Source organism: Erigeron canadensis, chromosome 2, assembly GCF_010389155.1.
Source record: "Erigeron canadensis isolate Cc75 chromosome 2, C_canadensis_v1, whole genome shotgun sequence".
NCBI classification, from domain to species: domain Eukaryota; kingdom Viridiplantae; phylum Streptophyta; class Magnoliopsida; order Asterales; family Asteraceae; genus Erigeron; species Erigeron canadensis.
This window is the reverse complement of record NC_057762.1, coordinates 17,243,427-17,252,895: the sequence shown is the minus strand read 5'-3', so window position 1 is coordinate 17,252,895 and position 9,469 is coordinate 17,243,427.

Genomic DNA, 9,469 nt, shown 5'->3' with positions numbered 1-9,469 from the left:
GTGAAAACAAATTTGGTCCTTAGCCTGTTTATCCTTTTTCGCTGGAGGCATTTTCTTTGGTTTCGGGACTGAAGTACTTTGCTTTCCCTTGCCATCTCTCTTGCCCTTAGCTCTTGGTTGCTTTGGTTTTTGGACTCTTCCCCCCTTGATCGTGAGAACTTGGGGTGTAGGAGATTTTTTTGGAAGCTTCTTTTCAAACTCATTAATCATAGCATGAAGTTCAGCAACGGTTTTACTCATGTTATGCATATTAAAATTGCGCACAAACTCCTCAAAATCCTTAGATAAAGACTTGAGAATTATGCCAATCACAACAGCAGGAGGGTAAGCATGATTCAACTTTTCCAATTGCTCAAAGTACATTTTCATCTTTAGTACATGAGGCCCAACCGGTTTCCTTGCTCGTGCTTTAAGTCATGGAGTACATCAATAAGATCGAATAACTCCACTCCGGCTTGTTTCTCGTACAAAGACTTGAGTTCTTTGATCATATCACATGGGAAATAGTTCTCAAATTGCTTTTGAAGCTCAGCATTCATGCTTCCAAGCATCAAACAAGCAACCTCATTATGTCTATCATACTGAGCAGCATAATGAGCTAACTGCTCATTAGTAGCATTAGCTCCCGGAACAACGGGTCTCTCCTCTTCAAGGATTTCAAATTTCCTTTCAGCTCTTAGAACTATTCTCAGCTGACGAAACCAATCATTGAAGTTTGGTCCAGAAAGTTTTTCTCTTTCTAGCAACGACCTAAAAGCCGATTGGTGTGTGTTTTGAGTAGGATTTGTTGTTGCCATCTACAAAACAAACAAAAGTTCAATTATCGGTATTTTCGATAATTAATCCTTAAGAAATGTAATTTACCCATGTTAAATACTTTTAACAATTAATTTCATTAAGGCTAGGATCCAATTTGACATACCATCACCGCATCAGTTGATCTGCTAGAGATGATGATACTCAAAAAGGTAAGTAACGATTAGTAATTGTATATCTAATGCAACTCGTAGAGTTATGGAACTTACAACAACACTAAAGGATCTTTAAGTGTTTTGTAAACATGTTTTATTCCATCTTATGCCACGGGTCAAGGTCTCACCGTCTTAACTTGTTTTAAGTCGCCCAATTAAGAACGTGTAAATAGTCCGCCGCTGGTCTCACAACGGGTCGGTAATCTACCCTCAAGAGATACCATCCGCCTACGGTCTCACGTAGGGTCAAATAGTAACTGGGAGGTGTTCTAAGCGAAGTGGGTGGCAATGACTTAACTTTGAATGGGTAATGGATTTGATGTGAATCAAAAGTTTATGTATGAAAACTCATGCAAATCTTCATAACATAATATTTAATAAAATCATTTTATATAGTCTTAACAACACAAGAGAGCTCGGTAGCTCCATTTGAACGCACAAAGAAGCGCAAGGGCAAAGGTTTGCGATGGACGCAATTAAAAACCCGCCCTTTTAGAAGGCTAGCGCACTCCGACTTATACCTCTCTTAGAGTTTGTTCAAATGGGTGAGTCGGTGTATCTCAAGGTTTCAAGACTCCAATTTTATTAAAAAATCTTATTTCGATATTGCTTAGTCAAGTTTATATTTTCTCAAAACTATTTTGCATCACCATTTATACCTCAATAAATACACAAAACAATAAACTTACTAATCTATTAACTATTTATTTCGATATTGCTTAGTCAAGTTTATATTTTCTCAAAACTATTTTGCATCACCATTTATACCTCAATAAATACACAAAACAATAAACTTACTAATCTATTAACTATTAAGCATGCAACGAGTTATGGTAGGCCACCTAAACATGTCACCTATGGTTTCTATTATGTCTAAGTCGGCTCCCCCTTCAAAGAAGAGGACCACATACATCAAGTTGTCTTGATTGCGTAAGCCTTAAACATATATATAAACAATCAATTATCACATAAGCACATAGTTGCTGACTGGAATTTTCCGGTACCTTCACGACCTGTTTAGACCTGTTTCTGGTCCTATTCTGTTACATAGTAAATATAGTTATTATAGTTCCAGGGGGTTTCCTGTAAGCATTGATAGTTGAGGGTAGAAGTTGTACAAGTTGATATGTCGGTTACTAGTAGTTATATAAGGCGATGTACGATTGTGATTCAATAACAAGAATAATCATTTGTGTTAATTCACATTTCTTCTTCTCTATCAAATTCTCTCTGTAACAATTGGTATCAAAGCCACCGATCTCCGGCGTGCTTCCGATTCCGATCATCTTCTCCGGTGAACATTTCGTTTTCCGGCGTCTATCTTTTCTTAGATTCCGATCGAGTTCTTGCAGCAATCATTGATTCTTCTCCTCTTAAAGTCTACAAATCAATGGTTGCTACACGAATTTCAGAGATGGAATCGATTAGACAAACAGGTACAATTTCAGAGTACTGTAAAGTTTTCAAGATTGGTTCGAACAGGTTCAGATTCTTGAAGGATTTAGTGACTTTTATGGTGTTTATCTCATTATCTATGGATTAAAATCAGAAATTAGGGAAATATTTGATGATTGGCATCAACTTAGTTGCAATATGGTTGAAGATGTCATTTCTCTTGCTTTAAAAATAGATGCTAATGATTTGCAAGACTCATTTTCACCATTTGATCCTACATCTTCATTTTACAAAAAAGAATTAGAATTTGATTTTAGAATAAGTCTTTATGAAATAATGAAGGACAATGAGTCTTTTAAGAATGGTAAGATTCAAGAAATTAGTAATGGAAAGGTAGATGATAGTCAAGGAATGTTTGGTGATAATAAATATGAAGTGAAATATGGAAATATAGACAATGTATATAAGATGTTTGATGAAATGCCTAAGCCAATTAGGGATGAAATTGAGGCTCAATTTAGTGATATCTATATTTGTGAGAGTATTTTAAGTGAAAGTCATGCACAAAAGGTTTCAATTCATGAGATTAGTGATGTGATTGTTGAGATGGGTAATGGTAAGAATCTTGTTACTCGGCAGTTTAAGCATGAATTCGAGAGTTTATGTCTAGAGGTGTTTGTTCAGAATAGTCCTAGTATAGCATTCCAATCTCCTGGTGATATTGCGTATTTTGGTGATTTTTGGGGACAAAAATCTTTGAAGAAAGGTATTTTAGATAAGGAAATGATTATGGAATTTTTTGGTTGGAAACCAGGTTGGTTACATAGTGTTAATAATGTAAGAACCATCACATTGTTGAAGAATGGAATGAATCTCTTTAGTGATAAGATTTTGGATTGCCAAGATAGTAGCAAAAGCATTAATTCATTCGGTTGGAAACCGGGTTGGAACGACATTAAGAATGAAGAGACTGGTGGTTTAAGTTTTGATGATTGGTTAGATGTGGAGACAAAAGGTGCTAAGGAATGGGTCAGAAATCTTGGAGAAAAACCACAGAAGGGTCATTATATTGGTCAATGGAAGCATGGCAGAATTCATGGTTGTGATGTTGATACTTCAGACTTGCATTCTGATATTGACTTTACTGTCTATGTCCTCTCAATAATTCCAACAAAATTCTCAGTTCTATCCTCATTTGGGTCTTTGGACTCTGTTGGTTCATTTTTACATGTGTCCTGGTCTTATATGTCCAAAACATCACCATCTAGTATTACAAAGCTCACACTCGAAGGACGAAGTTGATTTTAGTGATTTTGACCTATGGAGTATATCTAATATCGGTGTTTCTCTAACTTGCCTGAACCTTAAAGGCTGTATATCAGTCGCTGCAGAACATAGTGGAAAGAACATTCCCTGGGGTTCTAATCTTCAAATGCTATGTATGGGTGGCTGCAAAGGGGTCACCATGTTTACTTTTTCCAAGCTTATGTCTCAAGCATACATGCTAAAGCACAGGTCTTTCAGAGAAACTCAGGTGGTTGATGGTGGCCTTTTTAGTTTTTATGGGTCTTTATTGGAGAAAGATGGTAAACCCGAAATCTCTAACAGAAGCATTTACATGGATCTTAGGAAGTCTTGCAAGTTGGATGAATTTATAGCTGGGTGGGAATATTTATATTTGTCCCTTAAGGCTTTGACGCCTGCCATTTCATTGCTTAAGACAATAGTAGTGGCTTAGGTGGATTATTGGTAGTCCTGTATGATCAGGTGATCTCTGGTGATCTCATAGTAATTATGATTGAATCCCTAAGAAACCTCAAATGGTTTTTGCTATGCCATTGTCTTGGTGAGACATTTTCACTGAGTTTTAAAGTCAGTATGCCAAACTGGAAAAATCTAAGACTTGAAAGGGTAGCATCATGGATGAGCAATGCTGATTTGATTAGCCCAAGAACTCCACTTGGCTTGTTTGGAGTATCTTACAGAGTTATGCCCAGTTTTCGATGCAATCAAAGGAAGAAACCCAGGACTGGAGGTAAACCTACCGAAGTTAAACCTACTGAAGACGACAAATCAGGCCTTTTCCTTGATGTTGTTGATTTAGCGAAGTTAAGGCAAGATGAGATAAATGAGTCTAATTGTTTAGAGAAGCCGGACATTTTAGGGGAGAACTTTATAGAAAAACAAAGTCACTTGCTAAAATGGAATCAGATTTGTTTTATGCGTACGCATGTGTCAAGATTGAAGAGCTTCCTGATCAGCACCAGAGAAAAATCGACTCTTCAGACTCAAATAACGTTCACAAAGCATTACAAAGTGTTGTTGCTTGGATATGGGACCTTGAGTTTCCAGTGTGTGCTACTTCTCCAATACGAAAACCTAGGTGCTGCATTTGGGAAATGGCACTTGAGTGATTTGCAATACAGCTTCCTAACATCCATTTTTGAGGACAAAAATGCTATAAGGGAGGGGTAATGTTACATAGTAAATATAGTTGTTATAGTTCCAGGGGGTTTCTTGTAAACATTGATAGTTGAGGGTAGAAGTTGTACAAGTTGATATGTCGGTTACTAGCAGTTATATAAGGCGATGTACGACTATGATTCAATAACAAGAATAATCATTTGTGCTAATTCACATTTCTTCTTCTCTATCAAATTCTCTCTGTAACAGATTCAGATTTCGACCAGAACTACAAAGTTTTAGCCCTATGTGTTGAGCATCTACAGTTCAAAGCACAGCCTCTAACTCTTTACGGTTTAAAAGATATGAATTTTTTAGTGAACTGTCGCAAAACAGAAAAATCACACGAAAAATTCACATAGTCACACAATTATCGCATAATTAACCCTAATTATTGGATCATAATGCTATGCCTTTTATATCACTATATCTTAGTAATAATCACAAGGAATTTTGCATGAATCCCTTATGATTTTTACTATTATTTAACAACCTTAAATAAATCAAGTACACAAGCATACAATTTATATCAAATAAACATGTCAATTCATAATATCAAAACTTGCTTAGAGGGTTTCAATTAACCATTAAATTAGGTTGAACTTAATTAAACAAAACCCTAATTTATTTAATTAAATTTCGACTTTTATAATAAATAAAACAATTAAAACACAATTTTTAATATTTAAATGTTAACAAAATCGAACCAACCCTAAACCCCCCTTCAAGTTTTGATCTTTGTAACTAATAGATCACATAGGTGACTCGTGATACCACTGTTAGAATATATAAAACATAAACACATAACAAATCACGAGTACGAAGCGAAAAAGAAACGTTTATGCAATCATATTAATTAACAAAGTAATGAATAGAATATGTGTACCTTTGTGCAAAGCTTCCAATAAAGTTGATAATAATAATAATTATTATTATAGGGTCTAAACTAAAACCCCTCTACGATCGAACACTTGACACCCTTATATCGTATGCTAGTAACCGATCACGAACTCACAAACCCGTTGTGTTTATCCCCTTGATGTCGAACCCCAAAACCCAAAACCCTTTGGATGTTTTGCCCACGGTCGAACGAGAGAGAGAGAGAGGAGAGGAGAGTGTTTAGGGTTTTCAAAACTAATTGTCTTGAATGAATGAATAAACCCTTAACCCTTGATCTCTATTTAAAGGGATTAATTAGAAGGGTTTTCTAACTTGGTGAACAAGTTAGAATGGGATTAGGAAACTCCCTTAGGAATTTCACCCCCCCCCCCCCTGTACAATTAGGAAACTTCTAATTTACAATTTAATCCTTCCTCTTTAATTAATTAAACACTATTAAACCTTTAACATAGTTTAATTAATAATTCAAGTGATCGTTTAATTAATATATTACTATAATATACTAATTAAATATAAAAAGTTAACATGTCATTTTGTGTAACCCCGTAGGCTTAAATAAATACAGGACATGCGTTTATTATAACGTGATCATATTCCAACACCTTGATCTTAAGGAGGCTAGTTATCCTGTATGTGGGGTACTTGTACCGTCTATGAAGCATGAACTTACAAGGTATCTGAAATATGCATGTACAAAAATAACGAGTAAATGCTTGGTTTTGAATCAAGACGAGAAAACACCGAATAGTCTTTAGAACCTAGTGTTTTTGTTAGTTGGATATGGCCAAGCGTTTTATGGTTTTTTAGTATATTGATACGAGTTGGAATACACATGAAGTCCTCATATCGATAGCGGCCATTTGCATACATTTTGGCAAATGGGTAAGTCGTTCAAGAATTGGGTCTAAAGGAATGATTGTTTCTCCAACATTTTGGCAAGATACTAATAGTACAATGAGGAGGATGCAGAATTCAAGCTCTCCACTTTCGAGCAGTCCGATATCAAAACTAGAAACCCCTGAAAAACATTTTACTCCAAGAAGATTCTCAAGTGATAATCCGTCAAGAACAACTGGTTCTTTTCTGGGTTGCACCATCACCAAGTAAAATTATGACATCGCCATCACCATCTAGGGGAATGATTAGTCCTTGCAGGAATTCGGTTTGTGGAATTAGTTCTACTTTTAGCGAGGCACCATCAGTACTTAGTTTTGCTGCTGATGTTGGGTTATATAACAATTTATCAAATCAAATCACAAAGCACGCAATGGAAGACAAAATCTATGAGTTAATTAATTAACCAAGATAGAAAACGTGTACCTTAAATTGAAGAGAATAAAGCAAGAAACTTTATAATAAGGTTTAAAATAAAACCTCTCTATGATCGCACACACAACGTTGGAATGTATGTATGTTAGTACTTGATCACGAACCGAAGAAACCTGTTCGTATAATTCCCTTCTTTCGAAACCATTTATGAACCGAAAACAATTGTTAACATCTAACAAAATACAATACAATTAATGCAAAGTATTGAACATTAATTATATATGAGCGAGTCCATGTGGATCGAATGGCACAAAACCAAATTCTCTTGGAGAATTTGTTTTCGGCTGAATAGGAGAGGAAAAGAAGGACAGGTTTTTCCGTATATCAAACCCTTAGATTATAATCCTCTATATATAGGGATATATTTAGGGTTTAATACCTTGGTGACCAAGTTTAATCAAAGCCCTAAAAGGCTTCTCAAAACCGGCCCCTTTAGGGAATTAGGGTCCAACACTAATTTTCTAATTTCACATTTAATCCTCCTTCTAATTAATTTAAATACAATTAATCCTTTAACTTATTTAAATTAATTATTTCGTGATCAAACTAATTAATATACTACTTTAATATATTAATTAATAATATAGATTACATTCATGTTGAGGTGTGACCCCGTAGGCTTAAATACTTCCCGGAAATACGTTCATTTTACGTGATCATATTCTAACATCTCCCACTTGAGCTCGTAATGAATGAAGGTAATAACATTGGTTAGCATCTAGCAACACGTCAATGCTCCCGGAAAAATTTAAGTATAGTTTCTTAAAGTATGTTTAAATGGTTAAGGTATTTATTATCCCTTTGTTCAGATACCTTGTTAAATATAAATATGGATCAAGGTCATTTCATAATTTAACGATTATGTTTCTCATTCAATAACTAATTAATGATTACCAAATATAATTGAGAACCATCTGCATTTATTTGGGCACAGCCATGCAAACATCTTAATTAGTCAAATGAGGGCGCCAATGGTATGATACTTCAACTTTTAAATTGAAGGAACAAATCCTGTATTGACTACACGTGTCAGTCATCATACTTCACGACACTTTCTGAAAATAGCTCTTTATGTACCCCCTTATTCAGGTGAGTTAGAACTACATCTAGTAAGTGCGATTCATACATGCTGGCCTACTTGTATCTCAAGTCAAAGGATCAATAAAAGTAAACATTTACGAATTTCTCATAATGACGACGATCCATAAAGTGATAATTCGTTAGTGGGGTAGTCCGATATGCATCCGCTATGGATATCATGTGAGTTTGGTGGGAACCATCCATTACATATTCCAAGAATATAACCAATCACTCACATTTGTCTTAGTTTAATTATATTCCCATATAATTAATCGACAATGGACAATTTAGAATATTTAATAATATATATAAAAAATATTAAATAAAATATTCAAGGATTAAACATGCAAATATAGGACACAATTTAATATTGAATGAAATCAAACATATCAAGTACTTTATTTCATTATGAAAAATATAAATTATTTAACATCCCTTATCCAAATACCGAACAACAGATTTACATGAAATAATTAACTAATTTAAGTCCTATGCGCTCGGCATGCCTTTCAAGCTTGGGCCTAGACAAAGCTTTTGTGAAAGGATCAGCTAAGTTAAAATATGTGTGAACTTTGAGTAATTTGATTTCCCCTAGTTCGATCTGCTCACGAACATAGTGATATCGTCTAGCATAATGTCTGGCACCTTTCTGAACTCCGGGTTCGTTGTCAATGATTAATGTACCAGTATTATCACAGTACATATCAGTGGGTAAGTCATTTGAGGGGATCACGTTTAGCCCGCTAATGAACTTCCTTATCTAGACTGCTTCCATTGCGGCTTCTGAGGCGGCAATGTACTTAGAATCTGTTGTAGACAACTGTGGTTTTTAGCTCATAGCATTCCACCGTGCCTTCATTTAAATAATGAAGACGTATCTCGACTGATATTTTGAATCATATTTATCAGTATGAAATCCAACATCACAAATTCTATTACCATTTGAATTCTGATCTGGATTTCAACCATACACCAAGAGTAATTCTTTAGTAGCACACATGTACTTAAGAATATTCTTTACAGCAATTCAATGATCCTCTACAGGATTTTGCTGATAGTGGCTAACTATATTTTGCGCCAACGCAATATCAGGTCTAGTGCATCTTACCGCATACATAATAGATCCCACAGCCGAAGCATAAGGGATTTTTCGCATACCCTCCACCTCATTAGGTGTAGAAGCACTGGTTTTGCTAGATAAGTTAAGTCCTTGCATGAGTGTAAACCCACACTTAGAATTCTCTATCTTGAAATGCTTCAAGATCTTATCAATATAAGCACTTTGACTTAGACTAAACAACCGCTTTGATCTATTTCGGTAGATCTTGATT